The sequence below is a fragment of the Gambusia affinis genome, linkage group LG07 (genome assembly GCF_019740435.1).
Source record: "Gambusia affinis linkage group LG07, SWU_Gaff_1.0, whole genome shotgun sequence".
NCBI classification, from domain to species: domain Eukaryota; kingdom Metazoa; phylum Chordata; class Actinopteri; order Cyprinodontiformes; family Poeciliidae; genus Gambusia; species Gambusia affinis.
Genome location: NC_057874.1, coordinates 5179385 through 5198910, shown reverse-complemented (window position 1 = coordinate 5198910; position 19526 = coordinate 5179385).

Sequence of the window (19526 nt, the reverse complement as noted above, 5' to 3'; positions counted from 1 at the left end):
GCGTTAAGAGTCTGTCTTATAGTGTCTGCGGTACTTCAATAGTAAATACAGAGCTAAAGAGTAGCAGGCCAGACTCTCTAAGTGGTTGAGATGATAACTATTGACACTACATCTGATAAAGAGTGGTCCATCCTGAAGGCAAACTGATCTGGGTCCACCTTTCTGTGGCCGGTGTTCTTTATCTGTGCTATGACCAGAAACCAGAAACCACTAATCATTAGAGTAATTAGAGTGGTCAGAGTGTCTTCAGACACACTCAGACCACAGCCTGGGACAGCAAAGTGTTGGAAAGACCAGTCTGCATCTCGGTGAGTTATTGGACACACTCCTTCAGCACCCTTCCAGTGATGATGTTTGGGTCTATTGCTTTAATGTCCTGCACAATCACCCTTAGCTTCCTCTGCAGGCTGAGAGGTTGATTAACTAGGATCAAAACGTATTCGTGTGTTAGTGCCAACACACACTGGACCTGCTTTGGCATCTAACCCAACAGAAAGTTGCGTTGGATGATGTACACAGTAATTAGAAGAGTAATTAGAGTTAATGGGGCCTTGCAGACCACAATCAACCAAAGTAAAATGCTTCTGCTTTGGGATGAAATACAAACTTAAATATTTTACTCACAAAAAAAGACAGTGAGTAGGAGCTTAGAAGTATAATAAAATGTAAGAACAAAGTAGTAATCTTGTCTGAGCAGCTTGAGTTCACTGCTGGACCAGCGTTTGCGTCTGCTGGAGGGATTTCTGGTATGTACTCTAAAGTGAATGCTCACTCTCTCTGGACTCCAGTTGACGAACCGTTGAGTCAGAACCTGTATGTCGGGTAAAAAACAGAATGTAAAAAGTTGAACACAAGCAGTGACTCTCTGCCTTGATGACCCCGTCAAATCCAGACTTCAATCCCACGAGAATCAGTAGCAAGATTCTATGTCTTTTGTCAACATTTGTTTTGTCAAGAACTGGCTTCAGTCAGGTTCGGTCTCTAGATGTGCAAACTTGGCAGAGTCATACCCTGAAAGACCTGGCAAACCTGAAACCTGATGAAACAAACTTTTACAAACATGCACTCCTTCATGGAATGTCGGAACAGAAAATCCTGATAAAACTGATGAACGTTTCCAGTTGTAATGTGACAAAAAAAGTCAAGGAGCGTGGAGCCTTTTTGCAAAGCGCTACTAGCTAATATCTTGCCAAATACAACGCGACTAAATCGCCGACTGCTCTTTGTGACCAACTGAACAAATTAAATGTAACTTGTGCCTCTCTGGAAACAAGCTGCCACCAGCGTTCCTCTCATTACATCTCTGCCTTTTCTAAAGACTCCCAGCTGTGCGCCATCCTGCAGGAACATCCAGAAAACATTCCTCGTGCTGTAAACGCTCCCATTCACCCCCCCCACCCCCATTTTCACCACTATTTTTACCGACTTACTCACCGAGGACGGGCTTTGTTTGGCACGTAGCATAAGGGCGGGTGACCGAAAATAGCCTCCGGTGGGACAATAGTCTGGTACAAGCGGCAGGAGGCAGAGCTCAATTATAGCCGGCTTTTTTTGTGACTCCTCGATTCAAAAGCATTGTAATGAAAGGCAGGCCTTTACTGGACATCTGCTGCTCTAATTTGGGCTCAAGGGTGCGCAGGATGATAACACCAGGCACAATAGCGAGCAGGCAGGCACACATTTGGACTATCTGTGTGGCTGTCAGGCTTGATAACGAAAGTTCCCCATTATACGTCTTCACTATCTTTTCAGTTCACATCCTTTAGTTTAAACGAAACTAATGAGGTGACAGAGTAGGTAATTTTCCTCTAAATCTTTACAGCCGTTAATCAGTGACAACAGTGTGTGTGTGTGTGTGTGTGTAAACTTTTAGTCCAGTTAGAGTTAAATGGATTGGATTCTGCTCATTCTTTGTCAGAAAGTGACAAATCAAATCGTTTTACAGGACTGGAAGTCAAGATTAAAATGATCAATATCTTCTACTGTGATTCTGTGGCTTAGCTCATATTTGAGTTCACACAACAGTGAATAACGCTTTTGTTTGACAACTTCCTTTAAAAAAATAAATGTTTATAATAATAATAATAATAATAATTAAAAACCGCTTCATATTTTGAGCTAAGTTTGAGACAATAAACAAAATAAGAGTTGGAATACGAGCACTGAAAGATTCATAACCATTAAAAGAAACAGGGTGAAAATTTGAACATTTCCTAAAATTTGACACTTTCCGTCAATAAGTGTTGTCAGTATCAATCTGATTGATTGATTTTTTTTTTTACATTAAAAAAGTAAAAACTTTGTATGCTGCCACAATTGCACAGAGTGTGGTGTTGGCCTATCGCTTAAAATCCCAGATGATATCCATGAAAGTTTCAGTCAATAAGAAAAAAAATGTAAAGGATATTAATGCTTTTACTGTAAAAACATTTCTACCAGGGATCAGCGCCGTAAGTAATAAACGTGTTTCTGCGTCGGCAGCAGACCTCACACTTCTCCAGACGCTGAAAGCATCTGTTCAAATCAGCTTATCCAAACACATCCAACTGTATTTATCGCTCGACTAAAGCCGTCCTCTGCACGGACCTCCTGCTTTTCAGGCGTTTGACATTTGCAATTCATGCCGCCATTGGCTGCATGTGGATTCATCCCCATCCCAACAAGTTGCCATTCATCATCGGGGACAGTGTGCCTCTTCTGTCCCCCCCCTCGCGTTGAGCTGACGCGTTGATGCTCAGGATGGGATAGGCTCGTAAAGAATGCATAAACCACGCAAAACCTCCAGCCACAGCAGTCTTTTATCTCCGTTCGCGTAATCAATAATGCTGCGAAAGCCGCTACATCCAGAGACACGCGGAGCTGACTGGATTTTTTTATTATTATTATTATTTTTTATATGGCAGCATCATGCTGACTCTCTTTCACACATCAGCATCCATTTTTAATCGCGGTATCTGGCCTCGCCGCGGCTCGTCAAGAGCCTCACGGTGCTGTCAGAGTGTGGGCTTGCAGAGAGGGGATAAGAGCTCTTACTGCTGCGCTGTGGAGCTAGATGTGCTGGTGAAGCAGCAGCCCACCTCTCCCTGCAGCATCTGTGGAAGTGGCTGAGCGCCGGGGTGACTATTACGCAAGGTGTTCACATCACCAAAAAAAAAAGAAAAAGAAAAAAAAAGCCGTCTCTTTCCCCGCTGTACGCAAACAAGTTCTTTGTATAATTTGAGCTTTCTGTCCTCCCAAATTTCCACAGCCGGTTCTAACTCCTAACTCTTCCATCTGCAACTGTTTGTTTTGTCAGTTTGACTGACGCTTTGACTCTACCCCCCTCCACACACACATTTTAAAAGTTTTACTTCAAATTCTTTTTCCTCACAGTTGCATTCAGAGTAGATGAACAGGAGCAGCTTTGTTTTGCGTCTATACATATTGCTCAGTCTGTATCTAAATGTGGTTTTAAACGAGCGATGAGGATGATGATAATTTTCCGGTTTCAAAATTCCAGACTCAAATTTTCTAAAAAGGGGCTAAATGAGGATACCACCTGCGGGAGATGTAATCTGTGACGTGCATTAAGAAGCAACAGACAAGAATGCATACAGTTTAACACTAGACGTCGCAGCGGATCACAAATTAACAATAGAGCATTTAAAAAGCTTACTGAATAAGATCATCTGACTCCAATTAGCTTTTTGTGTTTTGATAAACTTTACATTTGGAGATGATTGAAAGGGGAAGAGTTATGATAAAATTTTACTTTACATGTTTTAATGCTGTTCCACCATCAAAAACATAGCTGGAGTTTTGCCTTGATTCGTTTATGCATGTTTATGCATGAGAAATCCTTTAATCTCCCATGGCAACCACTCACCTGTGCAAAACGCCTAGGTTGACCTAGCTCCGCTTTCGAGGCTCAACTCCTCCCCAGAGCTGCATTTTCCACGCTATTGAGCTTCCGCCGTACAGAACAGCCCTGCCCCCCCGTCTCCCCCACTCAGCTCCTTCAGACTAGCCAGCAGCAATTAGCAAACACCTGGTGAACCATCTGCTGATCTCGTATAGGAGCTAATTCTCAGTACAGCTCCAGTAAAAACGTTGTTAAAGGGTTAATAGAGGAGCAACATTACGATGACTTCCTGAAGGCGCCGTTTCAGAAAGAGCAGGAGTTTTTAAAGAAAGAGAGGCCCAATTTTATGGTGTTAAATTTCTTTTAAGTCATGTTTGATAGATTTAGCATTTTTATAACAACTGGAGTTAACATAACACCCTTAGTTATGCTGTAAAAGGGCATTATGTGCCTGGAAATCACATAATATTTCCCCTTTAAAAATCTAACAACCCAACACATGCAGGATAAAAGATATTTCCACTTAATCTACCTACGTGATTTAGCTTTTCTTAGCGGCATTTTTGGTCAGACGAGGTAAAGATGTGCATCTGTATGCATTTGTGAATGAAAATACTCAGATTTCTCAGGCTCCAAAACTCATCATTTTTCAGGCGTTTCCAGGTCAGAGATATTGAGATGCATTGGGAAGATGGGTAATATCAGTGGAGGTACCTGCAAACTCAACAAGAAACCTTATTTTTGATAGTTTCAGCCCCATAATGTACTCTGCAAAATTTATAAGGCCAGAGAGCCTCTCTCTGAGTGGAATGCTGCAGTTCTATGCAGATGACATCCTACTGGTCCAGGTCGTACAGAAAGAACTTTGGAAAAGTCTGGAGCCTCGCTCTCGAGACCTGATATATTTAATAGCTGAGAAGGAACAGTACCAACCTCCATGTCTATAAATTATATAATTTTAGGGTACACATTTGGACACCATCATATTTTTTTCCATTACCAGAAAAACACATCAGTTGGTGATGAAATAATAATGTCAATTTAATACAATTTTTGGACACTTTCATACATTGCTCCATTTTTCGGAGAGGATCCTGATGGTTTGTTTCTATGCAGATGACATCCTACTGGTCCAGGTATTAATTTTAGCAGATATCTACAGATTGTCTCCCTAAAGTCCGGCTCTCGAGAGATACCACCCTTCAACCTTTAGATGCTTCACTTCTCCAACACACCTGAATCAAATGCCTTTCCTTATGAACATATCAGACCTCTGCAGATGAGGAAGTTCAGCCATAAGATTTAGTTCTTTATTTGAAGCAGGGATTCTCATGCTATGTCTACGTCTGTTATTGTGCTGATGTTATGAGAGACTCATAGAAACTAGCAAGGCTTTGCTATAAAAGGCGAAGAGAAATCGGTATAGGTCTTCAATGTTATACCAAGCATTAAGAGTCTGTCTCATAGTCTTCTGCGGTACTTCAATAGTAAATACAGAGCTAAAGAGTAGCAGGCCAGACTCTCTAAGTGGTTGAGATGATAACTATTGACACTACATCTGATAAAGAGTGGTTCGTCCTGAAGGCAAACTGATCTGGGTCCACCTTTCTGTGGCTGGTGTTCTTTATCTGTGCTATGACCAGAAACCAGAAACCTCTAATCATTAGAGTAATTAGAGTGGTCAGAGTGTCTTCAGACACACTCAGACCACAGCCTGGGACGGCAAAGTGTTGGAAAGACCAGTCTGCATCTCGGTGAGTTATTGGACACACTCCTTCAGCACCCTTCCAGTGATGATGTTTGGGTCTATTGCTTTAATGTCCTGCACAATCACCCTTAGCTTCCTCTGCAGGCTGAGAGATGGATTAGCCAGGATCAAAACGTATTTGTGTGTTAGTGCCAACAACTTAACTCTTTGGCGGTTCAATCATCGGAGCTGAAAGAATTCAACTTGTGACCTCGGCACCTGCCTCAGGTCTTCTAGAAAAATAGAAGCCTGTCACTTTACTCAAAGAAATTGTCACATCTCCAGCTAGTGCCATAATAAATATAACCTCCCAGACACACATTGCTCTCTACAGTTTAAAAACTATGTCTCTTCAATAGAAGAAGAGGGAACCGAAGACTAAAACGTTTTAAAAATTGAAACCTACTGTCACAAAGTGTACAGCAGAAGATAAAACCAAACAAAAGAGCTATGAGGAAATATTGTGGCAACAACCAGATTATGAATGAACACACCATTGAAGAAGATGTGCAAGGTACGGTGATTACTGGGACCGAAACAGATGAGAGTGGAAAACAATCATCACAGTCAAAACATAAAGAAAAAATATGAAAGGTGAAATAGGAAGCAAATTTAACTTAATGTACGAAGGAGACAGGTTACGCTCGGTTGCATCAGCCTGCATTCGTATGGATCCATTCCTGTGTTTTTAGGTATGCAATACATTCCAACATAGTGACAGCATCACAGCATGTTTCAAAGCTGCTCTTCTCACAACATTTAAAACATTTTTCCCATTACTGTGAGGTGGAAGGAACATGACAAATGTTTTCAACAACCACCTTTCATATTGTTATGGGTGTGACTCTGGAAGGTTTGCAAGGTTACTGACTCAAATTTTTGCCCATTCTTTTTCCTTCCTTCCTCCAAAATCGCTCACATTCATCAATTCTATTGTATTACAAAGCACACATTGTATTTAGGTTCAACTTTGACTAGGCCACTCCAACATATAGATATACTTTGATCTAGACTTTGTAATTGTACCTCAGGGATGTATATTTATGGTAATTGTCCAGTTTAAAGGTGAATCGCTACACCAGTCTCAGGTCTTTTCCACTCAGTATTGACCTGTATTGTACTGCTTCATCCATTTTTTCCAATAACTCTTATTAGGTTCTTTGTCACAATTGAAGGACAGTCTACCACCATCACCCTATCTCCCAATTTGCTGTTTTGATGGTGCGTTCATGGTGATGTGCAACGTTAGTTTCTACTATTCAGCTGTAGCAAATCTTACTTTCTTTCAGCGACAACTCCGTTACAAATGTGCGCAAACATTTGTCTATATTCTGCTAAACTAAATAAGAAATGAATTTATAATCATGCATGAAGGAGCTTGTTCACACAACAAAAAAATCATTAAAAATCATAGTAGTGATGGATATAAACGCTTAGATTAAATATATTCATAATTCAGTTGTGATGCATCTTGCATGTGCCAGCGATCAGAGGAGACATTAGCGTCTTAGTAAAGTGTTGGAGTGACAAGTCCTTCATATTTGGGAGCAACTACATATTTGGCGTTTTGGAGAAGACCTATGGATTCAACGCATTTGAATGTCATGTGACTTTTTATGAACTGTGCTCTGCAGTGAGAGCGCAGGTGGAGTCAGCCGCACATTGTCCAAACACAATCCAACATCTTCCAACTACTTCCTGTGCATCTTTTTCAGTGTTTTCGCTGATAGCTGTCGATCACATGACACGTGTGATACGAAAACCCCCCCCCCAAAAAACGGTTTCCATTGCAGTATTATGAGACACTTATTTTTAATACGGCTGACAAACTACATCATCCTACTGCAAAAACCCTTTTCAGCGAAAAATGGGACTCTTTATTTATTTTTTTCTAAATTGCCGTTCTTCCGTAAAGCAAATTTTTTTTTAAGAATTTCAATTGGCGCAATTCTGTGGTTGAAGGAAAAGCAGCCATTGCTCCCGTTTATTTGGAATGGGGCACCTTGTGGGTTCTTCTAACTCTGAAGCACAGGGATGTGGGGCCACTCTTTGCAACAGTAACCCCATATGGTGCAAACATTGCTCCCACACGACGGTCCAATCTTTCCACAGACTCTGTGCCCATATAAACCTGTGTTTTGACAGCAATGCCAGGCAAACTGTACCAGCTCTGACAGCAATTTGTGGTCCTTGTTTGTCATGGTATAAAGTTGCTTTTCATTCAGAAGAAAACACCAAACATTGCGAAGGAAAAAAAAAAAGTTTAAATAATTGCTCTCAACTCAAAAGTTTACTTCAATTTGCAATTGTCTAAAGACTTTACACCAAAAAGACTTGTTGTACCAGATCACCATCGCGTAAACAACCTAACTTGACGGTTATAGAAATGTGACACGTATAAAAGTCGCAATGATGATATATCTCTGCATTAAGACTGTAAAGCAAGATGTATTTTATTAATATTAATAAAAACGCATGACTATTCAGAATATAGAGCTGAGTGAATGAAACATGTGTGTAATAAAGAGGAACTTATAAATCAGCAGAAACTTAGATCCATTAACATCGCTACAAAGGCCTCAATCTGAAGCTGGCTCCCTCTGACGGTTTACTAGCAAGTCCTCAGGGAGATAAGACGGTCATCATAAAACAGAGCGCAATTAAAAAGAGTGTCTTTCAAGACCAGGCTGCAGTTAGGGCGGTAGGATGCAGAGATGACAGCGGGAGTCATGGAAACAGCAGACGGATGGAGTCAGACAGCTTCTACAGGCAGATAAAGATGACAACCTGTCAAAGGACCCCGTGTGTTTGTTCTCCTCACACCCCGTGAGAGGACAGAGAATTACACAAAACAAGCAGCTGAGTTTCGGAAGAATATTATTGAAGTGAATTATTCTCTTTTACACAATGCTGCTTTGCCCATTGGCCTAAATACAACCACTCGCATGATCCGAATGAAAAAACAGACGCATATAAAACGTTGCCATGTTGCTTCTTTGACCCACATGGTTTAAGATAGTGGGGCAGAAGTTGGGAGCTTTAACCAAATACTGTTTAAAAAAATTGTGACCCAGTTTGTTGGGTTAAGAAAAGAGGCTGAAAGAAGCTTCATTCTTCAGAGGCCTCCATTTTGAACCATACAACAACCTGCGTCTTCCAGAGAATGTAAAAAGAAATGTTAAGATAATCAGAAAAACTTTATACTAATGCTAATAATTAATGTTAACTTAATAATAGTTAATGTTAACATGTGTTCATGACTTTAGTTAACACTAAAGAACTCTGAAGAACCACTTTGTTGATTGTTAGCATTAAATTTTTGCCTGTTAGCACAAGGTAGTGCTAGCTAAAAACATTCACACTCGGACCACATGGCATCGTTCAAGTTGCAAAAATTTTGTTTTAGTTTTAGTTTTTTTTTACTTTGATTGTTGTTGTCTTTACTCCAACCACTCTTTAACCGGAGATTGGTAAAAAGTTATTTTTAAATACTTTTTTTTGCTTAGTTTCCTTAAGTCTTGCCAGGTGCAAAGGTCAACACGACAGCATACAACGAGCCACAGTACAGTAATATTATCAATAAAAATATTTATCCCACCCAAATGTTATGTTTTTTTGTTTTATTATTAGCAATGTTTAGTAATAAAGGCTAGTAGTTATTCTTTTCGTACCACTATTTGGTAACCTTAACATAAGACAGTAGAAACTTTTAACTGATTTTTTGGTTTAAATCCAAATTTATTGTAATGGTCAAACTTAATAATCAAGCACTAAGGTAGTAAAATACTCAAGCTGTATTGTTCTTAAGCCATGTTTGTAGCGTGTGAAGATCTTTAATCACAGAGACATTTCCGACCCACGTCTGACTTATAAATAGGCCTTTCTGATCTTGTGTACAATGGATTAGTTATGCAAGACCTTTTCCCCCCTTAAAATTAGCACTCATCTCAGAAGCAATTGAAAAGCCAGTGCTTTTCACGCTCTACCACGGCAATTTGTAAAATAATTATAACTTGCTAGGGACGAAGGGGGAGGACAGCAAAACAAGCCCCTGCCAGCTCACAAGGCACATCAATAAATAAATAAAAAAACTGTGACTTCCCCAAAACGTCAGGCCTCCATTTTGTTTTTTTTATCCAGACCCTTGATTGCTGCTGCCACCCAGATGGAATTTGAGTTTTGCACTTAAAGTTTGCCACCAGTCTAGTTGAGGCTTCCAAAAATGAATAAATCCTATCATCCTTGAAATGCAACTTTTACACACACACACACACACACGCACGCACACGCGCACGCACACACACACACACATATATATATATATATAAAGTCAATAATATTTTTTTTACACTTTTCTTAAAATTGTCATTATGTCCTGACAGTATAAGACAGATAAAATGTGAAAACAAGGTTAGGGTTGAGCTCCTCTGCCTTCTTCCATTGCTCCCAGTACAACCAGTACACCACTCAGTCAGAAACAACCAACCAGAGCCAGGAGGAGGATCTTAACGCTGCCAATCACTCTCGTGCTCACCCATTTGCTCTTTGCTAAGCTGGTTTACCAAAACGTAGCCTGCCAAAAAATCCAAAGTCTAGTCAGCACAGCCACTGATGACACCGGATAAGTGGATTTCCTGTAAAGGCAAGTTATGTCTCCACAATTAGCACGTAAAGCAGCACACAGGAGGTTGATTGACGGCACTAAGACCTTCCCCCTGGTTCTGATTGGGTGTTTTTGACTGGGAGCGGTGCCTTTTTGCAGACCTCACCACAATAGTAGCAGAAGGTAAAGGAGCTTAATGTTTTTCACAGACTATCTGTCTCATACTACTGTTATGACATGGTGACAGTTTTAATAAATATGAAAAAAAAATGTTTGTAAAAGTTACATACTGCAGCTTTAATGTTTAACTACCATAAGTACTATTGAATCACCTTATTTTATAAACATATAATTTTGACTCTAATCTTATCTTACTTTAACTGTGTTGACATTTTTGTAAATTAATTCCTATATACTCCTAGTGTTTCAGTCAATCAAAATGGACTCCACAGAGATAATCAAGTTTAAAGGATATGATATGAGCAGTGTCAGACTGAGTGATATATATATATTTTTTTTTTTTTGACTCACTCCAGTAATCGGGTTAGCTGCTTCCTGAGACATTTTTACTGCCATACAGAGAATTCAACTTGCAAAATGTAGATGACATTATGTCAGGCCCACAGAACTAGCCAAGGGCACAATGAGACCTGACACCAGTGGCGGCTAAAAAAAATAAAAAAATCTTTCTTAAACATCAACTGTGAATGTCAGACGGTGTCAGCTCCATCGAGGCAGAAACTGAATACAGTAGATGTATTTGGTATCTGGTAGTAGCCAAGGTTAGCCAAAATGTAGTATGTACTACTCTCAATATGGTATAAAAAAACCCCCAACAAAACAAAAAACATTTAAGAGGGCCAGACCAACCGTAATCCCTCAAATGTAGACTTCTTAAATGTAATAATAAATGTTATAATATGCAGTCTGAGTCACCAGGTGTTGGCTCTGATCTACAGGTGACACCAGATGGTTTCACAACAAGCGGTGATAAACGTTGCCCATTTAGCTGCACAGCAGGACAGGAGCGACGTGCCAGCTGCATTTCCCTCAGGTTGCGGTGCTGTTCGTGACGCCGCTGTTCGTTTGGTCGGAGCGAACGTTCCAGCTCCTCTGACGCTTTAATTCACACATTCTCACCTCTTGCCTCCCACTTAAAAGATTCCTGTCAGTCATCAGCTGTCCTTGAAGATGAACAATTGCTGCTGACTAAAACCCCTCCGTGTCTGTCTTCCAAATTAGAAACACCAGTGGCAAGAATTTTTTTTGTTGCTTGGATTTATTACACCTTATTCTGTTAGACTTGCAGCAAACTTGTTTGAGTGTTGTTTCAGAGTAAAAAAAAATATATATATATTTCTTATTTGACCTTTATTTTACCAGGATAAAAGCCCATTGAGATCAAAAGCCTCTTTTTCATTTAAGAACAAATACAACATAAAAACTAACAGAGTTGAAAATGATGAGTTATTAAAAAAAACAGGCACATCATTGAAACAGCATGAAGAACGTTTAGTTTGGATGTAAAAGCACAAAGCGACACAAAAATTAATCCATCCATCCATTCATTTTCTGTTCATCCTTGTCCCTAATGGGGTCAGGAGGGTTGCTGGTTCCTCTCCAGCTAACGTTCCGGGCGAGAGGCGGGGTTCACCCTGGACGGGTCACCAACCTGTCGCAGGGCAACACAGAAAACAACCATTCACACACACACTCACACACAAGAGACCAATTAACCTGACAGTCATGTTTTTGGACTGTGGGAGGAAGCCAGAGAACCCGGAGAGAACCCACCATGCACAGGGAGAACATGCAAACTCCATGCAGAAAGACCCCGGCCGGGAATCGAACCCAGAACCTTCTTGCTGCAAGGCAACAGCTCTACCAACTGCACCACTGTGCAGCCACACAAAAATTCAGTCAATCTCAATGTTAGCTCAGTAGCAGGTTCCAGGAAAAGGAAGCAGAGCAAACGAAAACCTTCTTATCTTAAGTCGTGTAAGCGTAAAAAATCAGAGTCAAGTTTAAATAAATGTAAACAGAACACATAAACCCCTCTGAAATGTGGAATAATAGCACAGCTTAAAGTCATACTTTTTGTCAATAAGTCACGTGGAAGTTGGTTTGTTGTAAGGATTAATATTTCCCAGTTAAGTAGGTAAATAAATAAAAAAAGCTGACTGAAAATTTAAAAAGAAAAAAACCTACGTGCTCTCTGTTATGTGAGACTGAGTTTCGGCCTTACTCTGGCAGGCTTGTTTAAAAGCGTTTAGCAAGAGTTATGCTAACCGTCATCATGGTGAGCAGTGATCGCAAACATTAGCCCAGCGTCCTAAGTAACCATGCACGAGACACTTTAGTGTAAGTATCTGATCTGAAATGATGGCGTTCTTTATGTCTGTTTTAATTTTAAATGTAAAAATCAGTAAACCAACCGAGTCTTGTGACTCACATAGCAACGGTGCTAAATTCTCTGCGCTGCTAACGCTTGGATGTAGAAACGATGAAACAGCGGTGTACTCGGCCAGTTTCTTGCTAACATAGTTACACTTTCATCAACTACGCATTACTGTCACTTGCGCAACATCACACTCATTACTAGGAAAAATGGACATTCTCCCTCAAGTTTATTTGCCGCACCTATACACAATCAATGCCGTCTAAAACAATAAAGCCGCAATAACCGCGCTTATTTTTAGCCTTTCACCAACAACGTTCTGCCGTTGTATTCAGGTCGACGCTGCGACTGGCTCATCTTGCTAGACCTGTGAGAGTTTACTTTATTTAGAGAAATAAATAATATACAGGAACAATAACTGTAAAAAAAAATTAACCAAAAACACTATGCAGGGCATCTAAAGCTCTGCAGAAATATCATGACACTTCCAAGAAAATCTATACTTCAAAAGATTGTATGCGCCTCCCACGCCCATTCACGACCACCTCTACTTCAATCATTTTTCTTCAAGCAGTCACAAAAGTGCCTCGGTCTCTCAACTTGTGCTTTCTGGGAGGAAGAGCCATGTAATATAGCTGCACTTTCACAGAAGCTTATCAGCAGCAGAAGTGCATGACAATTCTGCCTTAACACAGACAACTCACGAGGCAATATTCTTGCCAAGGAGAAGCCGAAGCGGAGAAAAGCGACTACGTGTTTAGTTTGTGAGCTTTTAGAAGCGTAAGGTTTGGAAATGTGTGTCCGTAAGCTGCGAGTTAAGAGTTCAGTTTGTCCCTACTTATCCGCGTTGTGCTGTCCAGCAGTTTTACTTCTGGTTTTCTAACAGAAGATATGTTACGTTTCACAGTGGATGCAGATTTCAGCCCAATTCTACATCATGCTTTGTTGTTCTGAAGCAAGACGTGATGTTGTTTTTTAAATTATGAAATGAAGCATTATCTTCTTCCCTCTTTTTACAATTTTTCAACACAGACACAAAGCTCATGTCTCATTACAGAACCACAAGGCAATTTTGTGTCTTCATATGATGTGGAAATTTGAAATGTTGATAAATTTAAGATGGGAAGCTTGTGCACAAGTGGATGAGAGCACGGTCGGGCCCTAAGAGAATAATTATTCCATCAAAGTCTCTGCAGGTTTTATCTTGTCCATTTCAGACCCTAACTGCAAGAAATATGTTGCCTTTATACAAGATTACAACTAAATTTGAAAAACTGCATGTTTATCTACACCAATTAGATGCATTTTATCAGTTTTTTTTCTCAGTGTCTGAGCAAAATTAAGAAGTGCTCGACTATAGCTTCAGTCTGACTGAGTTTTAGTTTTTAAAACTAAAAACTGCGGAAAGCTTGGGAACAAGCAAAAAGCTGAGTGGAACGCACCGAAGCTGCTCCACATCTAAAGAGCAAAGCTGTGAACATGTTTCACCTTGAACACATGCTGCCCGTCTCTCAGGGACTCTCAGGGTGGGAAAAAAAAAACTTGAGCTTGACTTGCATAATTAGAGATACATGAATAAATCAGACACCGAAACAGAAATAGATAAATTTGGACTGCCATATGTTACTACTTTCCTATTTATCCATAAGCAAACTGTGTTTGCAAGTTGCCTATGAGGCTCGTTGCTTTCTTTGCACTTTTTCAAATGTTGCTAGAACATTTTTATTCATCATGATCACCATGATCCATGTTTTAAATATTTCCTTTAACCTTTGTGTTTTCAGTTGCTGCCCGACACCAATATGAATCACTGCATATGTCTGTCGGAATATATTTCCTCAGTTAAGAGCATGCCCTACATTTCGCAGTAATTACTGTAAATGTGGTTTCTGCTTTATTGGAACCAAATATAAAAATAAGACTCAGTTTCCCAACGCTGCACAACAAAAGCCCTCCCCTCTACAAACAGGGACGTCATCAATGTTAAAGATATGAGCCGACATGGGAATCCTTCCCCTCATCTCAAACTTCAGGGTTGGAACGATGGATCAGATTGTGAGAGAGGATGAGACGCCTGTCTCCTGTCAGCGCGGACATAATCACATATGGATATATATATATTTTTTTTTACATATTTGTTCAAACTGTCACTATGTCCTGACTCCTGGGTGTAGAATATGAGACAGATAATCTGTGAAAGATCAATTTAAACCTCCTCCCTGGGCTCCCGTGAATGCTAACTAGCCTTAGCATGTTGGCAGGCTATGTTGTGGCGAAGAGGGTGATTGACAGCACTAAGACCCTCCTCCTGGGTCGGTTTCTGACTGAGTGGTGTATTTCCGCTGTCAGCACTGGGAGAAGGCCGTGGAGTTCAACTTGTCCACATATTGTCTCATCTTACACTGTCACGACATGGTGATAGTTTTAACAAATAAAAAAACATACTTTTTAAATAAAAGTTATATATTGCAGTTTAAATGGACAATAAAGTGCAATATCTGTCTGTCAGGGAGCACAGTGTGACTGGGAAATGCAGGCAACCTTCTGAGAGTCTGACTTGCCCTAGTAATGCTAACAGTGCCAGTTGCTAATATAAGATGCTAGTCAGGTTTTCCTTGCTCTGAACACGCTATCATTACGTCTCCAGTGCTGAATGAGACATCTGAATGAGAAGCTCCTTCTTTCTCATTCAGATGTTGTTTAGTGTTGCTGACTGTATTATTATTAGGACAAAACACAACACAAGTTAAAGTCTTAGAACTCAGGCTATCTTTGAGTATGTTTTCGTCTTGCATCGCAAAGTGAAATGTGTTTGTGCTTCCATATGTAATGCTCCAACGCGCCGCCATATTTGTGCATCAACGGCAGTGTGTTGGAGTAATTTCAGCCGCTCAGGTTGACCGCTTTGTCTGTCTGGGATCTCGGCGTTGCTAAATCACCCTCAGCAAGAGAGAAATTAGAGCGTGTTAGATAAACATTCTGTAAAGGGACTAATGAATGAAAACCCCAGAATGAGTAGCTGGCAGTGCTGCTAACGAAAAATACAGGACAATTATCTAGCCGAACGAGCACGCACAGCATTAAAATTCATGAAATGCATGCTGTTTGTAAGAAAATAATTTCATTTCCATCAGAAGTTTTTGTTTTTCCACATCGGAGAAAAACAGCTGAATGTGACGGACAAAGATCACGGTTTGTCCGCGGCCTCCGTACGCTCGGCAGCTCCTTTTTTGAAACGTCTCCGTCTGTACAGCCAAACAAACGTCTGCTGTGTTGTTGTTTTCAACCTGAGCCAATTAAAACAGGCCCTCTTTCTCGCAAACTGTTCTGCAAAGTCAACCCTCAGCCGGGTTTTCACGGACGGCGACGATGGAAAGATGCATTTCAAATAAGGTGATATGAAACTGTCTAAATCTCTTTCTGCATGAATTAGAAAATGTAAAATTATTATTACAAAGCAATCTGGCACTGAATAAGCTGTGTTCTGTTGTGCATTTGAAGTGTGTTTAATATTTTTCTGAACTGAATAGCTAATTTTCTTTTTAGATGAATATTACAAATTTATACTTCTTTCTGCTCCTTTTCAGTCATGATTTTTTTTAGTGGTTACATGAACTATTCATATTTATTATTAAGCGAATGAGATAAAAAAAAAAGCAAAATAAAAATTAAACGGAAACATTTTTAGTAGTAATTTGATCTCTGATGTATTGTCTGGGCATCACTCTGATCCAGAATAACACTTCTTTCTAATATCTTTAGTGAACAAAGTAAGAATGACACAAGAAAAAACAAAAATTACATTTTTGTAACTATTTTTTCTTTCACAATAAAACATCTAGTTCTACTTACCGGCTCGCTAAAGTATCCATTCTTTTAGCCGCACCATGGCATAATGTGAAAAAGTTGAAGAGTTTTTCCTTTTGGAAGCTACAGGATAGCATGTAAAAACTAATTTTATTGGTAAAACAAAAATAGACTCAACAGCTTCATAATTCGGTACCAATATGGACCAAACATGTTCGGTACCATTACAATCGAGGAGAGAAGGAGCTAAAGTGGCACAGCAGCGATGCTAAACTCCCTCAGACTCAAAGCATCTCATTAGTGAGACACGGCGTTGCACTGAGAAATGAATTCAAGGGTGACACCAAATGAGGACCACCATTTCTAAACGTGAAAATAATTAGCTGATTTTAAAAAGTCTTAAAACTGTTGGCTGAGTAAACAAGGGCAGCGAGAAGCGTGAAATTTTATAATGGTCTCTAAAGGAGGTGTTGCGTTAAATCCTCTTAAACGGAGCCACACTAAAAGTTTTTTGTCATTTTTTCCACAAGAAGTATTGGAATATTTCCTTGTGAAAACTGTTTACTCTGAACCTAGAGATGGTCTCTGTAGTACGGCATCATTTTAGGACATTCTTAGGTCTTGGACGTCTGAACAATGGGGCTCAGATGTCAAACTATAGACGACAGACATTAGACCTTTGACTAAACGGCGTCAGAGTAAAATTTCAGCAATAAAACAAAAGAATCAACCCGAAACTGTTTCAGACGAAAATGTCTCAGAAAGAAAGGCGACAGAGAGAAGCCTCCTGCAGGTGGCGCCATTGTCAGGCAGGCGCCTCATTGAGCGCTGAGTCCTACGTTGATGTCGCCGCCATGTTGGAACGGATATCGTTAATTGAATTGTTCCAGGGCTTTACAGTACAAACTAGATCCATTGGCAATACCTTTCACAGGTAAGAATTACTGAAAATGTATGTATAGTTGTATTAATGTGCAATACGTAATTTTACGAGCGGAATTTCTTCACTTTGCGACCAACCTAGCATCAAAACCAGGAAAAACTTCCTATGTAAGTAAATTGGCCAGACTTAACTATCCTGATATATGCTTAGCATTAGCAAACCTTTTTGGACTCCTGCAAACAGTAGTTTTTGTTCAGCTGTTCTTTACGTTTTATAAAAAACTTTTAATTTGGGTTCTAATTGCACCTTTCACTGATATTAATAATAACTCAGTTTTATGTGCCATTTGTTCATCCCCCTTTCCCCCCACCCCCCCGCATACAAAAGAACATACATTTACTTACTAGTCTCTAATTTGAATCTGTTCAGCTGGTCGTGTAAGTGCGAGAGAGCAGCCACGATGGTTTCGTTTAGTGTAGCTCTGCGTTGGTCAGTAATTCTTCGTGGGATATATTTCTATTTTAGGATAACTGTAAAGCTGAATAATAAATGCCCCAGCATCAGAAGGAAAAAATGCTCAAAGCTTTCTGCGGCAAAAAAAAAAAAAAAGATAATGACCTAACGTTGAACTTTTGAAGCGATGCACTATCCACAATCTAAACTGAGTTCGCCGCACAGGGGGAAGTGGGGCTTATTAGATGCAGAGTTACAAGATTCACTTGGCTGCAACTATCACCTTCCAAGAATTGTAGTGAGTGATAATGTTTTGTTATTTTAGAGGTGGTTTGGCTCATTCCTTCTGAAAGAACTGTTATAATTTAAACACGTTGCAGAATTTTCAATCATAATCGACCAGTTTAAGGAAAAGCCACAGCATCTCAGTCTCATTTAACTACAGATTCGGACCATAGAACTCAAAAGCCATTAATAATATTTTTGCCATTCAAAAGTGATACTGCAGATGTGCCATAGTGCATATCCTGTCTGGATTGTGAGTTTCGGGCTCCAAACTGACTCGGCTTCAAAGTTCTGGTAAGTGGTCCAACCTGTGGGGCAGGAGTCTGCAAAACAACACACACTAATAAAATAAAATGTTTTTACTTCCAGGCAAGCCAAATAAAACTTGTTTAGAGCTGTAAAGGTCACACAATGATTTTAAAAAAAGACATTGTATAACTTTAAATAAATATATGCTACAGGGAAATTGTTGTGATTTTTAAAGGATCACCAGTTTGTTTCCAATTTTTAGGATTTAAAACAAATAAACGTAAAATTTTGCAAAAAAGAGGATGCTTCTTGTTCTGTGTGTGTGGGATGGAAAATGATGTAAAAAAAATTAAAAGGCCACATAGATTCCAACCTAATGACCAGAAAAATAGAAATAAAAGAATATCACTAGTACTTTTAGCCTCAGTCTTTGTGGAAATTCAATGCACATACTGTGGGAACAAATTGAAAAGCTGCTAAAAACCTGTGTCAGCCATATTTAAATTTAGAAACAATAGCTAGGTATCTGCACACCAGAATTCAGTCCTGCTCACTCTGAAGATTTCAGCCACAAATATCAAAACTGTAAGTAAGGTGTTCTGTTTTTCTTTTATCAGGAAGAATTTAAGGTCATATGGAGAGTTTGTGATTCTGATTTCACAAGTTATAGCTAAACTTTACTTTTAAAGCGGTACTATTATGTAAAATCGATCATCTTATGGTGTTATCCAATCATCAAAAACACACCCGGAGTGTTTCCTTGAGTCTTTCATGCATGCTGGAGAAATCCCTGAATCGCCCGTGGCAACAATTCTGGATTGTAAAACGCCTGGGGCAACGCCGTTGAGACAAAGCTCCACCTTGGTGCTGTAGTTTCCAAACGTCCTCATTACAGAGCAGCTCTCCCCCACTCAGCTCCTTCAGACTAGCCAACAGCAATTAGCAAACATCTGATGGAACTGTGCATTTGCTGAGCTCATTATACGAGCTACTTCTCAGTCCAGTACTCTGACGAATGTTTGTAAACGCTTAATAGAGGAATGATGACATGCTGAAGAACAGCCGCTTCTTAAGGAGACAGAGGCCCAAGTTCAAGGCGATAAATTCCAAAGTTAAATTTCTTTTAAGTCATGCTTGAGATATATAGCATTTTTATAACACTTGATGGTGAGAGAATGACTTGTTCTACAAAAATGATTCTGTACGGCAGGAAAACACATAACACTGACCCTTTAATAGGTAGTATCACTTGAAATCTGC